Source organism: Pseudopodoces humilis, chromosome 10 (genome assembly GCF_049639895.1).
Source record: "Pseudopodoces humilis isolate 2021_Gansu_Grassland_sample_001 chromosome 10, ASM4963989v1, whole genome shotgun sequence".
Taxonomy (NCBI): domain Eukaryota; kingdom Metazoa; phylum Chordata; class Aves; order Passeriformes; family Paridae; genus Pseudopodoces; species Pseudopodoces humilis.
In genome coordinates this window covers 31131539-31142950 of record NC_142209.1, presented here as the reverse complement: position 1 = coordinate 31142950, position 11412 = coordinate 31131539, and the positions used below count along the sequence as shown (strand labels likewise).

The 11412-nt window shown below is 54.5% G+C and overlaps 1 non-coding gene across 1 annotated transcript; it reads right to left on the bottom strand.

Moving 5' to 3' along the window:
• Positions 1–1755: 1755 nt before the first annotated feature.
• TRNAL-AAG (transfer RNA leucine (anticodon AAG)) lies at positions 1756–1837 on the bottom strand. The gene has a single exon. It is a non-coding gene; the product is annotated as a tRNA-Leu (tRNA).
• Positions 1838–11412: the final 9575 nt, after the last annotated feature.

The following is an 11412-nucleotide window of genomic DNA, read 5'->3' as shown; positions in this document are numbered from 1 at the left end:
CTCTCAAATGTTATTTATGTCCTGCTCTGGCTTTTTTTAATAGAGGAGGAAAACTTCCCTCCCTTCCTCCTCATTTGTTACAGGCATTAAGTTAAACATGGCTTCCTCTTAAACTCGACCTAATCCAATTAATATTAATATTGCCCTGAGCCAGGCTGATCTCATTAGTGTCGATATTTAATATCTTTTCTGCGAGTTGTGCTGAAAATGAGCTTCTTGCTCTTCAGCGAGTCTGGAGAGGAGGAACAGCGTTTTCTTCCAGCTCGGGAATGCGGGAATAAGGAACGGCCTGGGGCAGGGAGTGCGGGATGCAGCGGCTCCTCAGCCCCCGGCAGAGCTCCGGGAGCTGCGGGGCCCCGGGCACGGGAAGTTCTCGGGAAGTAACTCCGACCTGGGAGCCTCAGCCAAGGAGGGAATTACGGGGAACCACCGGGATAAAGCGCATCCCGCTCGGGCCATTCGCAGCACTCCATCCCGCGGAGGGAGGAGCGCACTGGGGACCCGGCTGCGACATCGGAGCTGGGGGATCTCCTGCAGCTCCTCCTGCTCCGCAGGGATGCTCCGGGCACGGCTCATTAACGGGGGCACGGCTCATTAACAGAACGCTCATTAACAAACACGCCAAAAGTCGGGGATTCCGTTGATTCAGGATTCCTGCAGGCTGCTGTCCCGGGAGCACCAAGGGCTCGGCAGGAGCTGAAAAAGGAGTTTTAACCCTGCTTGCTGCCATCCCCTTCCCCTTCCCTCCCCGGGCTCAGGGGGATGGATCCCAGGCAGCGCCCGCACCCCAGCTCAGCAGAAGGAATCACTCCCGGGACGTGAGAAGGAGCAGCTGCCGAGCTCAGGGCCAGGGTTTGGAGCAGAATCACCCAGATTTTGGTTGTAGCAATAGCAGCAAGGGAAACAGGATCCGTGTTCTTCAGAACAAAACTCCCTTTTTGTTTTGGCCCAGCAGCAAATAACTGGGACCCATAGAATGCCATAAAACCATAGGATGGTGTGGGTTGGGAAGGACTTTAAAGAACAAGCTGATCTTTCGGGTCCTTTCCTATCCAAACCACTCCATAAATTACAATTAATCCCCTTTCATGTGCAGAGCCCGTGGAGATGATGCAATGAAAACTGCCCAGCTGCAGCTCCAGGGCTCACTGCAGGATGGTTTCATCCTCCTCCTCCTCCTCCCAAACCACAAAATGAATCTTTCCTTGCCACGACCTCCTGGTTTTAGGTCAGGCTGCTCTTGCTGCCCTCTGCCCCGTCCCAGCACATCCTGGCTGATTCCAGAGCAGCTCTGGCAGCTCCCGGCCGGCTCCAGCTCATCTGGACAAAGCCATTTTCAGGTCATTAATGCTGAGCCTCAGCTCCCGGAGCAGGGGAGTGAGACCTGAGACCTGGGGATAATCCGGGTTTTGTTTGTGGCTTTTGATAAACGGCCTGGGTTGGATTGGGAGTGACCTCGGAGCCCACCCAGAGCCACCCCAGCCATGGCAGGGACAGCTCCCACTGTCCCAGGCTGCTCCAAACCCATCCAGCCTGGCCTTGGGCACTGCCAGGGATCCAGGGGCAGCCCCAACTGCTCTGGGAATTCCATCCCAGGGCCTGCCCACCCTGCCAGGGAACAATTCCTGCCCAGTATCCCATCCCGAATGGATCCCTGCCCTGTCCCAGGGCCAGCCCCAGCTCCTGGGTGTCACCTCACACTCCCAGGGGCCACTCGGGCAGCTCGCCCGGGTCCCTGAGGTGCCAAAACAGAGCTGGCAGCGGTGGGATTCGAACCCACGCCCCCGCAGGGACTGGAGCCTTAATCCAGCGCCTTAGACCGCTCGGCCACACTACCCCGGCCCGGCATTCCTGGGATCGGGATCGGAGCCCGGGAATGGGATCAGGATCGGAGCCCGGGATCGGGATCAGAATCCGGGAATGGGATCGGAGCCCGGGAATGGGGTTGGAGCCCGGGAATGGGATCGGAGCCCGGGATCGGGATCAGAATCCGGGAATGGGGTTGGAGCCCGGGAATGGGATCGGAGCCCGGGATCGGGATCGGAGCCCGGGAATGGGATCGGAGCCCGGGATCGGGATCGGGATCGGGAATGGGATCAGAGCTCGGGAATGGGACTGGAGCCCGGGAATGGGGTTGGAGCCCGGGATCGGGATAGGAGCCCGGGAATGGGACTGGAGCCCGGGATCCGCACCCTGGGCACGGCCTTGTCCTGGTGCAGATCCTCCGGATCCTCCTGCGCTGCCCAGGAGCTCCCGGGGGAGGGGAGGAGCCCTGGCTGCAGCACTCCCAGAGCCCTTCCAGGGTGGAATTCCTGCTCTGCCACCTCCTCTCCTTCCCTTGGCATCCTGGATTCAGTCCAGGATCCACCGGCTCCACCCGATCCTTCCACGCCTCCCCGCTCACGCCTGTGGCTCTTTCCTCAACAGCTGAGGGAGCCGCTGCATCCTGCTGGGAACGGGAGCCAGAATCCCGCTGGATTTGTGCCTTCCCTCCCGTGCCGGTGTCCCGGTGACCCACAGGGACCGGGGGCTCAGGGGGCAGTGGCTGTGTGGCCCACACAGATCCCAAAAGGCCACTTTTGATCAGGGAAGGTGCCAAAATCTGCAGGAAAGCTCCTGCCAAGCGCTGGGAGCCAGACCCGGGGAAGTTCGGGAGTTACATAAATATTTTTCCTCCCCGGTTAAACACAGCCACTTTCTCCTTCCTCAGCACGGCGATAAAAGCCCATTTCAATAAACAGGGCTTCAAAGGGATGTTTGCATTTGGCTCCTCTTCCAGCCTTTTTCATTCACTGGAACAGCTCCTGGCTGCAGGAGAGACCCCCCAGCTCCCTCTGGAAACTTCTCCCAAATCCTGCCATTCCCAGACACGTTGTGATGTAAACGATAAAACAGCCATTGATAAAAAAGGAGGTGTCAGAATTCCTTACTCCATGGGGTTTTTGATCCAGTCCTTGGAGTCTCTGGCCCAGATCCCAGGATGGATCCCTGTCAGGGATCCCCTGCAGAGGTGATGAAATTCCAGCAGGAAATTGGTCATTTGAGGATAATAATTGGATTTTCATGAAGAGGACACTCACAAACTGCTGCAGATTTCTGAAAGTCGATTTCTTTCCAGCCAGTAGCTGCCAAATCATTCCCAAACAAATTCCAGCTCCACGGAAGTTTTCTGGCTCCATCTGGGGTCCCGTGGTTCTGGGGACCCTGATCTGCTGCAGGAGAGCTGGGGAAGTGCAGGACCTGAGGAAATTTTCACCTCATTGTGTGGCAGGGGTTGGGAAAGCTTCCCAACAAACATCCTGCAGGGCTGGGGAGGTTTGGAATGAAACCCCAAACCACTTTCATAAATCCAATGGGATTATTTCAATTAAAAAGAAGTGATTACAGCAGCCCTTATTTTCTCATTAGGGCATTTAAGTAGCCCCTATTAAAAGATTAGAAGATATTGAACCTTTGTAGGGCTCTCAAAAACACTGCTTGGAATATCCCTGATTAAAATTGTTGTGGTTTAAATACTTCTGCCTAAAGATTACATGAATAAAATTGGACATCTCTGTCCAGATTTGGGACAGCAGCTTTGAGAAGTCAAGACCTCCCCCGGGATCACCCATGGCCATGGAAAACCCACCTGGGTTTGTAGAAAATGTTTTTATTCCCCTGAAACAGAAGAAAAATCCCTTCAGTATTTCCTGACCTGCTCATTCTTGTGTTCTCCAGCAGCCCAGGCCAGGAGCTGCCAAGAGCAAATAATTCCCATTTCCATAGATCAGGAGATGAATCATTGCTGGTATTTTTAGCAGGTCATTAAGGGCTGGCAGGGATATTTGCAAACTGACTTGTGAGGGTTTGGATTGGTATGAGCACAACCTCGGAGAGAAAACATCAACTGGGAGTCACAACAGAGGGGATGGCAGGACTGGGAATTGTATCTCCAGGTCTGAAAATGCCAGGGAGGGATGGGGTCTGTGGGAGCCTGGGCAGCACTCCACTGAAATGTGGGAGTACAAAAGATGGGATAAGGATCTGTCCCCAGCCCACCGATATTTACACGCCCTGGGGAGGGATGCTGCAGGCACTGGGAACAGCTGGGTACCATGGCATAATGGAAAGGGATTTTTCCTGCTGTTTGTGAGCAGGGAAGTTCCTTGGCAGTTCAGAGGAGCATCTGGACACCTCAAAGGAGTCATGGAATGGATTGGGAGGGACCTGAAATCCCATCCAGAACAATCCAGCCATGGCAGGGACAGCTGCCACTGTCCCAGGCTGCTCCAAACCCATCCAGCCTGGCCTTGGGCACTGCCAGGGATCCAGGGACAGCCCCAGCTGCTCTGGGAATTCTGATCCAGGGCTTGCCCACCCTGCCAGGGACAATGGATTCCTTCCCAATCTCCCATCTCAATCTCTCCTCTTTAGTTCCAGACCATTCCCTCTTGTCCCATCTCCTTTTTCCCTGTAGAATTCTCTCGCCTGGCACAGGGGAGGAGCTGCTCATCTGTCAGTGGGGCAGAGACTTCCAGAATGAGCATTTAATGAAGAAAAAATACTCCACAAATTAATATTCATATTGAATGGAGAATGAATATTCTCTTGTCTGTGCTATTGGGGGTACGACAGGCACCGTTCAGGGAGAAATGCAGGGAATAAACCCAGCTGGAAGGATCCCAGGGAGCCTCTGGCCAGCGGGAGGGCAGCTCTCACCTCCCAACCACCCCGGGCAGCCCAGCTCTGGCACAGCCCAGGCTGCCAGGGCTGCACATTCCTTCCCAAATGTGGAGGGGCTGCTTGGGAATGGGATACCAGCGGGATCCTCAGCTGTCCTGCTGGCCTTTCCCTGGAAAACCCAACGAACCCAAAGCATCAGCAGCACTTGTGTGGGGCAGCCCCTCCACTGGGACAGGCCCTCCATCTCAGCAGGGCCAGGGGCCAAAGGGGAGCTTTGGGATCCTCTTTGCACACAGTCCCTCACCTTTGGAAGAGTTTTGTGCTTCTCATTTGTGATTTGATGGTGGAGCTGCTCCTGCTGTTGCTGTCCTGAGCCATCATTAGGCAGCACAGCCCATCCGTCCTCCATCATCATCCATCATTACCCATCGTTATCAGTTACAGTCCATCATCATTGTCCATCATCATCATTATCCATCATCATCATCATCATCCATCATCCATCTTGATCCATCATTATCCATCATCATCCCTCGTTGTCCATTGCTGTCCCTCACCCCTCCAGCCAGAGCCACCTGCTCCTGCAGTGCCAGCATGGGGAGGTGTCTCTGCCTGGGCCAGGGCCACCCGTGTCACCCCCAGGGCCACCCTGGCAGCAGGAAGGTGGCCCTGGATCTGGGCTCTCCTCGGGAGCTGCTGCTGCTGGAGAGAAAAACCATCAGGAAAACGGGAACAGGCTCAGGCTGCTCCCAGGGATCCTCACCTTGGAGGGAAGCAATGGATCACAGGGGACAGGAAAGCCCTGCCTGGCTGCCCAGCCCCAGCTTTCAGCAGCTCCAAGGCACAGCTGGAAAAGGATCCTCACTCCCAGCCCGGGCTGGGCTCTGGCAGCAGCCCTGGAAGGGGAAATCCAGCTCCAGCTCCATCAGCTCCCACAGCACCTGTCAAATTAAGGGCTCTGCCTGGAGCCTCAAAGGCACAAAGGCTCTGCAGCAGCCAGGGAAGGGAGCTCAGGGAACTGCAGGAGCTGGGATGGCACAAGAGGCACTTAATGTCTTCTCTGAGGGGGAAATTTGGTGCCAAGGAGGAACACGGTGATGAAACGTGACTCAGGTGCCTGAATCCCTGAGAGGACACAGCTGGTGCCTCCTTATCTGCCACAAACAGAATTCCTTGCCAGGGTAACAGAGCTCATTCCTCACCAGGGAATGAACCAGCTCCGGCCCCCTGCACAAAATCAGGGAATGGTGGGGTCAGCTCTTGGCTCTCCCCACATCCCCTCGGAGCCCAGCACTTTTGGTTGGAATTTCTTTGAGGAATGGATTGAATATGGAGTAAATTGAGTTGAACCTTTGCTGTAAATGCAGGCATTTGTTTCTTGGAGTCTCAGGGGAGCTTCCATTGATTATCCCGAGCCCGGTGGCCAGGCTGCAAAGGAATTTGTTTCCGAGGGAAAAGGAGCAAGTCACAGACAGATGCAAGGTGGGTTTCTGATACAACAGGAGAAAGGAACTGGATTCAGGATTTGGGATCAGAAGTGAGCCGAGCTTGGCCAGCTGGAAAAAGTCTCTGAACATTTCAGGCCCCCTGGGCAGGCTGGGCCAGGGCCAGGCTGTTCCTGTGGGATGGCAGTGCCCAGCCTGGGCTCAATCCACTGCTGCTCACCATCCTCCCACCCCAAACCCAGCCCAGCTGCTCCTGCCAGCTCCCCTCCAGCCCAGCCCAGAGCCTGGGGCAGCAAAACTCCTTTTCCAGATTCCTCTTTTCTCCTGAGCAGCGCTGAGGCGGAGCCGAGCCCCACAAATGCTCTCTGGTCCTTCACCTTCTGCTTTGCTCCACCGGGGGCTGGAGGGGGAGGGAGGGCTCTGCTGGCACCAGCATGGTGGGAAGGACAGGGCCTGGAACTCCTGGCAAGATCTCCCAGAGAATCCACGCTGGATGCAGGCAGCACTTCTGGGAATGCAGAGCTGTGGCTGCTGGCAAAGGCACGGCTCCAGCTGAAGCTCCTGGGCATTGCTGCCTGTGCCTCACGTGAGATTTGGTGTAAGGAACCAAAGTGAGTCCAGAAGAAACCTTTGGAAAAGGCAACAGCATGGACAAACACCTGGAAAAGGAGGAGAGCAGCACAGCTGTCCAAGTTCAGACATTTCTGGGAGGAAGGCAGGGAGCAGAGGCTGGGGAAGCTGGGGCTGCCCCTGGATCCCTGGCAGTGCCCAAGGCCAGGCTGGACACTGGGGCTGGAGCAGCCTGGGACAGTGGGAGGTGTCCCTGCCATGGCAGGACAGGGATGGCTGGGATTTAAGGTCCCTGGCTATTCCTGTCAGGGAAGGGAAGGGAGGAAGGACGAGGGGAGCTCTCCCCCAGCACAGGCAGCGCAGAGCTCCCGGGGCAGGACACGCCCCGAGGGAAACACACCCTGAACCCGAGGAGAGCACAGCCCATCCCAGAAGCAACCACAGAAACCCAAGGTCAACGAGCCAAATATCTGGGAACAAGCAGGAGCAGCTCCATGTGACATCCTGGGGCACTTCCCTCTTCAGCCAAGTGTTTGTTGTGCAGTCTCGAATGGCGGCGTCCCGAGATTTTGAATACAAACTTCCCATTTCCTGATCCAAGATGCTGCAGAAATGAGTTGAGAGCTCTTTGCTTGCATGAAATCCCTCCCCAAAAGCAGCCCAGGGCTTTGACACGGAGCCTGGGAAGGGAGCACACGGCTTGTGGCTGGAATGGCTCTGTTTCTGCTCCTCCCTGCGTGTCCAAGAGAGAGAATTCCTTTTACGTTCATCTGTCCTCATGGAAGCCTGGAAGAGGAGAAGAGAGAAATGATTATAAATGATTAATATCATCTAAATATAATTCCTTCATTCTCAGAGCCTTTGTGACACGCTCCCTCGGGGAATATTCCCAACTGAAATGGAATTCTGCTCCGCTCCTCACACATCTCCCGTTGCTCTTGTGAAACACACGAGGCATTCAAAGTCAGCAGGAACAACCTTGGTGTCCTGGGGAGAACCCAACAGGCAGCTTGGAAATGCAGGCAGACAGGGAAATACCGGGAAAACCCAGCCTAAGGGTTCAGCTTTCCTTCCCAAGCCCTGCAGCTGCTCTGGATCAAGATCCATCAGGGTGGGATGTGTGTGAAAATGGGGTTTGCAAGAGAAGGAAGAGGAATTTTCAGCGGTGCTTAAAGGGTTAGAAATGATGGCTGAAAAGTGGGGAGGAAACACCTTCCAGTTCCTGCCCTGCTCAGCATTCCAGGAGCCAGCTGGTGGAACACTGTGGGACAGGCTGGGATTGTTGGGCTGTGTGTGCAGGGCCAGCAGCTGGACTGGATGATCCCTGTGGATATTCCATGATTCTGTCAGGCTGCCAGGGTGGGAGCCACAGCTCCTACTCCATTCCCCAACATCCTTTAGCAAGACAGGAGAGAATCAATATTTCCCTACTGATTAGATGATAAAAGGAAAGAATAAAAATTGCATTTGCCAGTCAGCTACTGCACACAGCAGCAGATAAAATAATTACAGAGCACTTCTGGGGCTCAGGCTCGTTCCAGTGATTCATGGGGATGCTGGGAAGCTGTGCTGGGACTGAAGGGCATCTGGAGTTTGTGCCTTGGAGTCCACTCAATCCATCACCGGGTGGGCTGGGAGCTGGGATTCCCAGCCCTGCTCGGCCCTGCAGCAGCAGCACCCCCACATTCCCGTGCCCACGGCCAGTGGGACAGCGAGGGCACTGCCAAAGCTCCCAACGTGGCCCCGGGCTGGGAACTGGGAGCTGGGCACTCCTGCATGCCCAGGGCCTCTCCTGGTGACACCGAGGAGCGCGGGGACAGAACTTTCCGGGAAATGAAAGCCGCCGTTTCTAAGAACTCTTCTGACTAATGTGGCTCAGCCTTGGCTGGAGAACACAAACCCTTCATCAAACACAGTGAGAAATGCCAGAGAAAGCTCAAATCCAGGGAATGTGAGGCTGGGAGGGAGCAGGCTGACCCCAGCACTCGGAACGCTGGGGCCGGGAGCCAGGCCCTGCCTCGGGCTTAGCTGGGCTGGATTCAAGGCTTAGTGCTGCTCCTGTTTCCCAGGGACAAAGGTATCCTGGGCCAGCACGAGGGATCTGGGCCTCAACATGGAACAGGAATTCCCCTGAATCTGAATCCACTCTGCAACATCCAATCCAAGGAAAACCACCCCCTTTGGGCTTCAGGGAGTTGGAAGATGGGAAATACAAGCCAGATCTGGGAGCAGCCCAGAGGGGTGAGTCCAGGGAAGTCATGAACCAGGAGATATTGAAAGATCCCAAAGGAATCTCTCCAGCTCAGAGGGATGGAATCAGGGAATGTTCCAAGCTGGATCCCACAGGAATCATCCAGTCCAAGCTCTGGCCCTGCACAGACACCCCAAGGATGCCCCCGCTGTGCCTGAGCATTGTCCAAGCAGTGGCTGGGCTCTGGCAGCTCTGGGAACGCGAGAGAAACTCTGGATAATCAGGGTATGAGCAGCTGCATTCTCCCACAAGCTCCCTAAAAAGAGACCAGGAGCTGGCAGGTCCCAGCCCAGAGCCAGCCTCAGGCTGATATTCCATGTCAAGAAAATCCCAGAACAACTCATTGAGAGCTTCCCTCTGGCAGAGCTCTCGGTGCTTTCCCCAAATGAATGGGATAAGGGAAATGCAGGGCAGCAGGAGGCTGAGGAAGCCCAGCAGCTTTTCCTATCATGGGAGACCTTCCTGTGACACAAACCAGACCCTGCTGCTCCCCACAGGCCAAGCAGCAGCTCCAGGGCACAGCACAGGCCGGGCTTGCTGGAAAATCATCTGGATCTGAGAGAATTGCCATGGGTGGGCTCTATGAGCTGAGCTGGTGGAACCAGGAGCCCACCCTCGGGAGGGACAAGGGAAAAAGGGGGAATGGCTGCCAGTGCCAGAGGGCAGGGCTGGATGGGATCTTGGGCAGGAATTGTTCCCTGGCAGGGTGGGCAGGCCCTGGGATAGAATTCCCAGAGCAGCTGGGGCTGTCCCTGGATCCCTGGCAGTGCCCAAGGCCAGGCTGGATGGGTTTGGAGCAGCCTGGGACAGTGGGAGGTGACCCTGCCATGGCTGGGGTGGGAATGGGGGGGATTTGAGGTCTCCCCCAGCCCAAACCAGTCTGGGATTCTGTGGAATGAGGAGGTTTGGGTGGGAACACCCCCACTCTGGTTCTGTCAGGATTTAATCCCTCGCTGCAATGAAGGTTATTGTGCCTGTGGCCAATACAGAATTGTCCTTCCTCTCTCCATCTCCCCTCTCTCCCCTCAGCTCCATCCCCCCCCTCTCCCCTCAGCTCCAGCCCTCCTGCCTTCCCCACAGGGAAATTCCAACAGTTCCAGGGTCACTCCATCCCATGATTTCGAACACAAGGAACATGTGCACATGGGAATATATGCAAGGAAAGGAAAAGAGTGTTTTAATTAAAATGATTCCAATCATTCCCACAGCACATGATTTTTTCAAATGACAAAGATTCATCTTTAGAAAGTTATTATTTGCCAGGTGTTGGATTTCACTTCATTTTCAATAAAACATCAAGAGAAGAAAAAGCTCTTCACCAAATTTCCAACTTAATTTAAATAAATCTGAGCTCAATCAAGTTTCTGAGCTGAGCTGATGGGTGAGAAGAGAATGACCTGAGAGCAGCAGCACAAACCAGCCCTTGTGCCCCAAATCTGCAGCAGCAGGAGAAACACTGAGCTCTGCTGGCAAAGCAAAGGCAAAGCAAGAGAGGTTTGGTTTTCCGTGTCCTTGTCCACAGCCATGTCCAGTTCCAAGTTCCTTTTTGACCCCCAAGGTTTATTTAAACTGCAGGAAGGAAAGGGAGGGATCATTGGGCTCTGCCCCTCTATCAGCCACACATTTTTATTTCCCTTCCCATAAATCAAAGTCACACTTTAGCATTTGATTCTCTTAATGCTCTGTGCTGTCAAATAGAAATATGCATAGCTACTGGTGATAAGTTTCCGTATCATAAAAAAAACCTGAAAAACTTCACCAATAAAAAAATCACACACACAAAAAAAGAAAACAGAGGAACAAACCTTTCCTGCCTGTACAGAACATACAGCACCTCCACAGCTGCTGCAGGTTCACACTTCTCCATTGCCCCCCAAAACCTCCACGTCCCCTCCCACAACCCAAACTCCCCATTTCAAACACCTTTATCTGCCCAATTCTCTATCAGGGTGCAGGCTGACTTCGGCCAAGGGATGGAGGGACAGGACACAGGGGATGGCTTCCACTGCCAGAGAGCACGGTCAGATGGGAGATTGGGAAGGAATTCCTGGCTTGGAGCGAGCGTCTTGAGGATGGTTTTACCGCAGTCACCAGCGTCCCCAGCCGGCTTTGGCCACAGCTACACCAAAGGGGAAAGTGGTGCTTGACAGGTGGGAAAGCTGTCATGGCTGGGGGCTTTGTTTGTTGTCTGTTCTGTTTCGTATATATGTGCCAGTGTATATGTATATATAAAAATATAAATAATCTATATGTATTTGTTTGTCAGTAAAGAACTGTCATTCCCTTTCCCATATTTTTGCCTGGAAGCTCCATAATTTCAAAGTTACAATGATTTAGAGGGAGGGGTCACCTCTCCCTTCCAGGAACATTCCCACCCTCCGTGGCAGACTCTGTCTTCGAAAGCAGGATGGGGTCTCACACGAGCCGAGCAGAGAGGGAGAATCCCCTCCCCATCCCCGTGGCCCCAACCCTTTGGGATTGGGA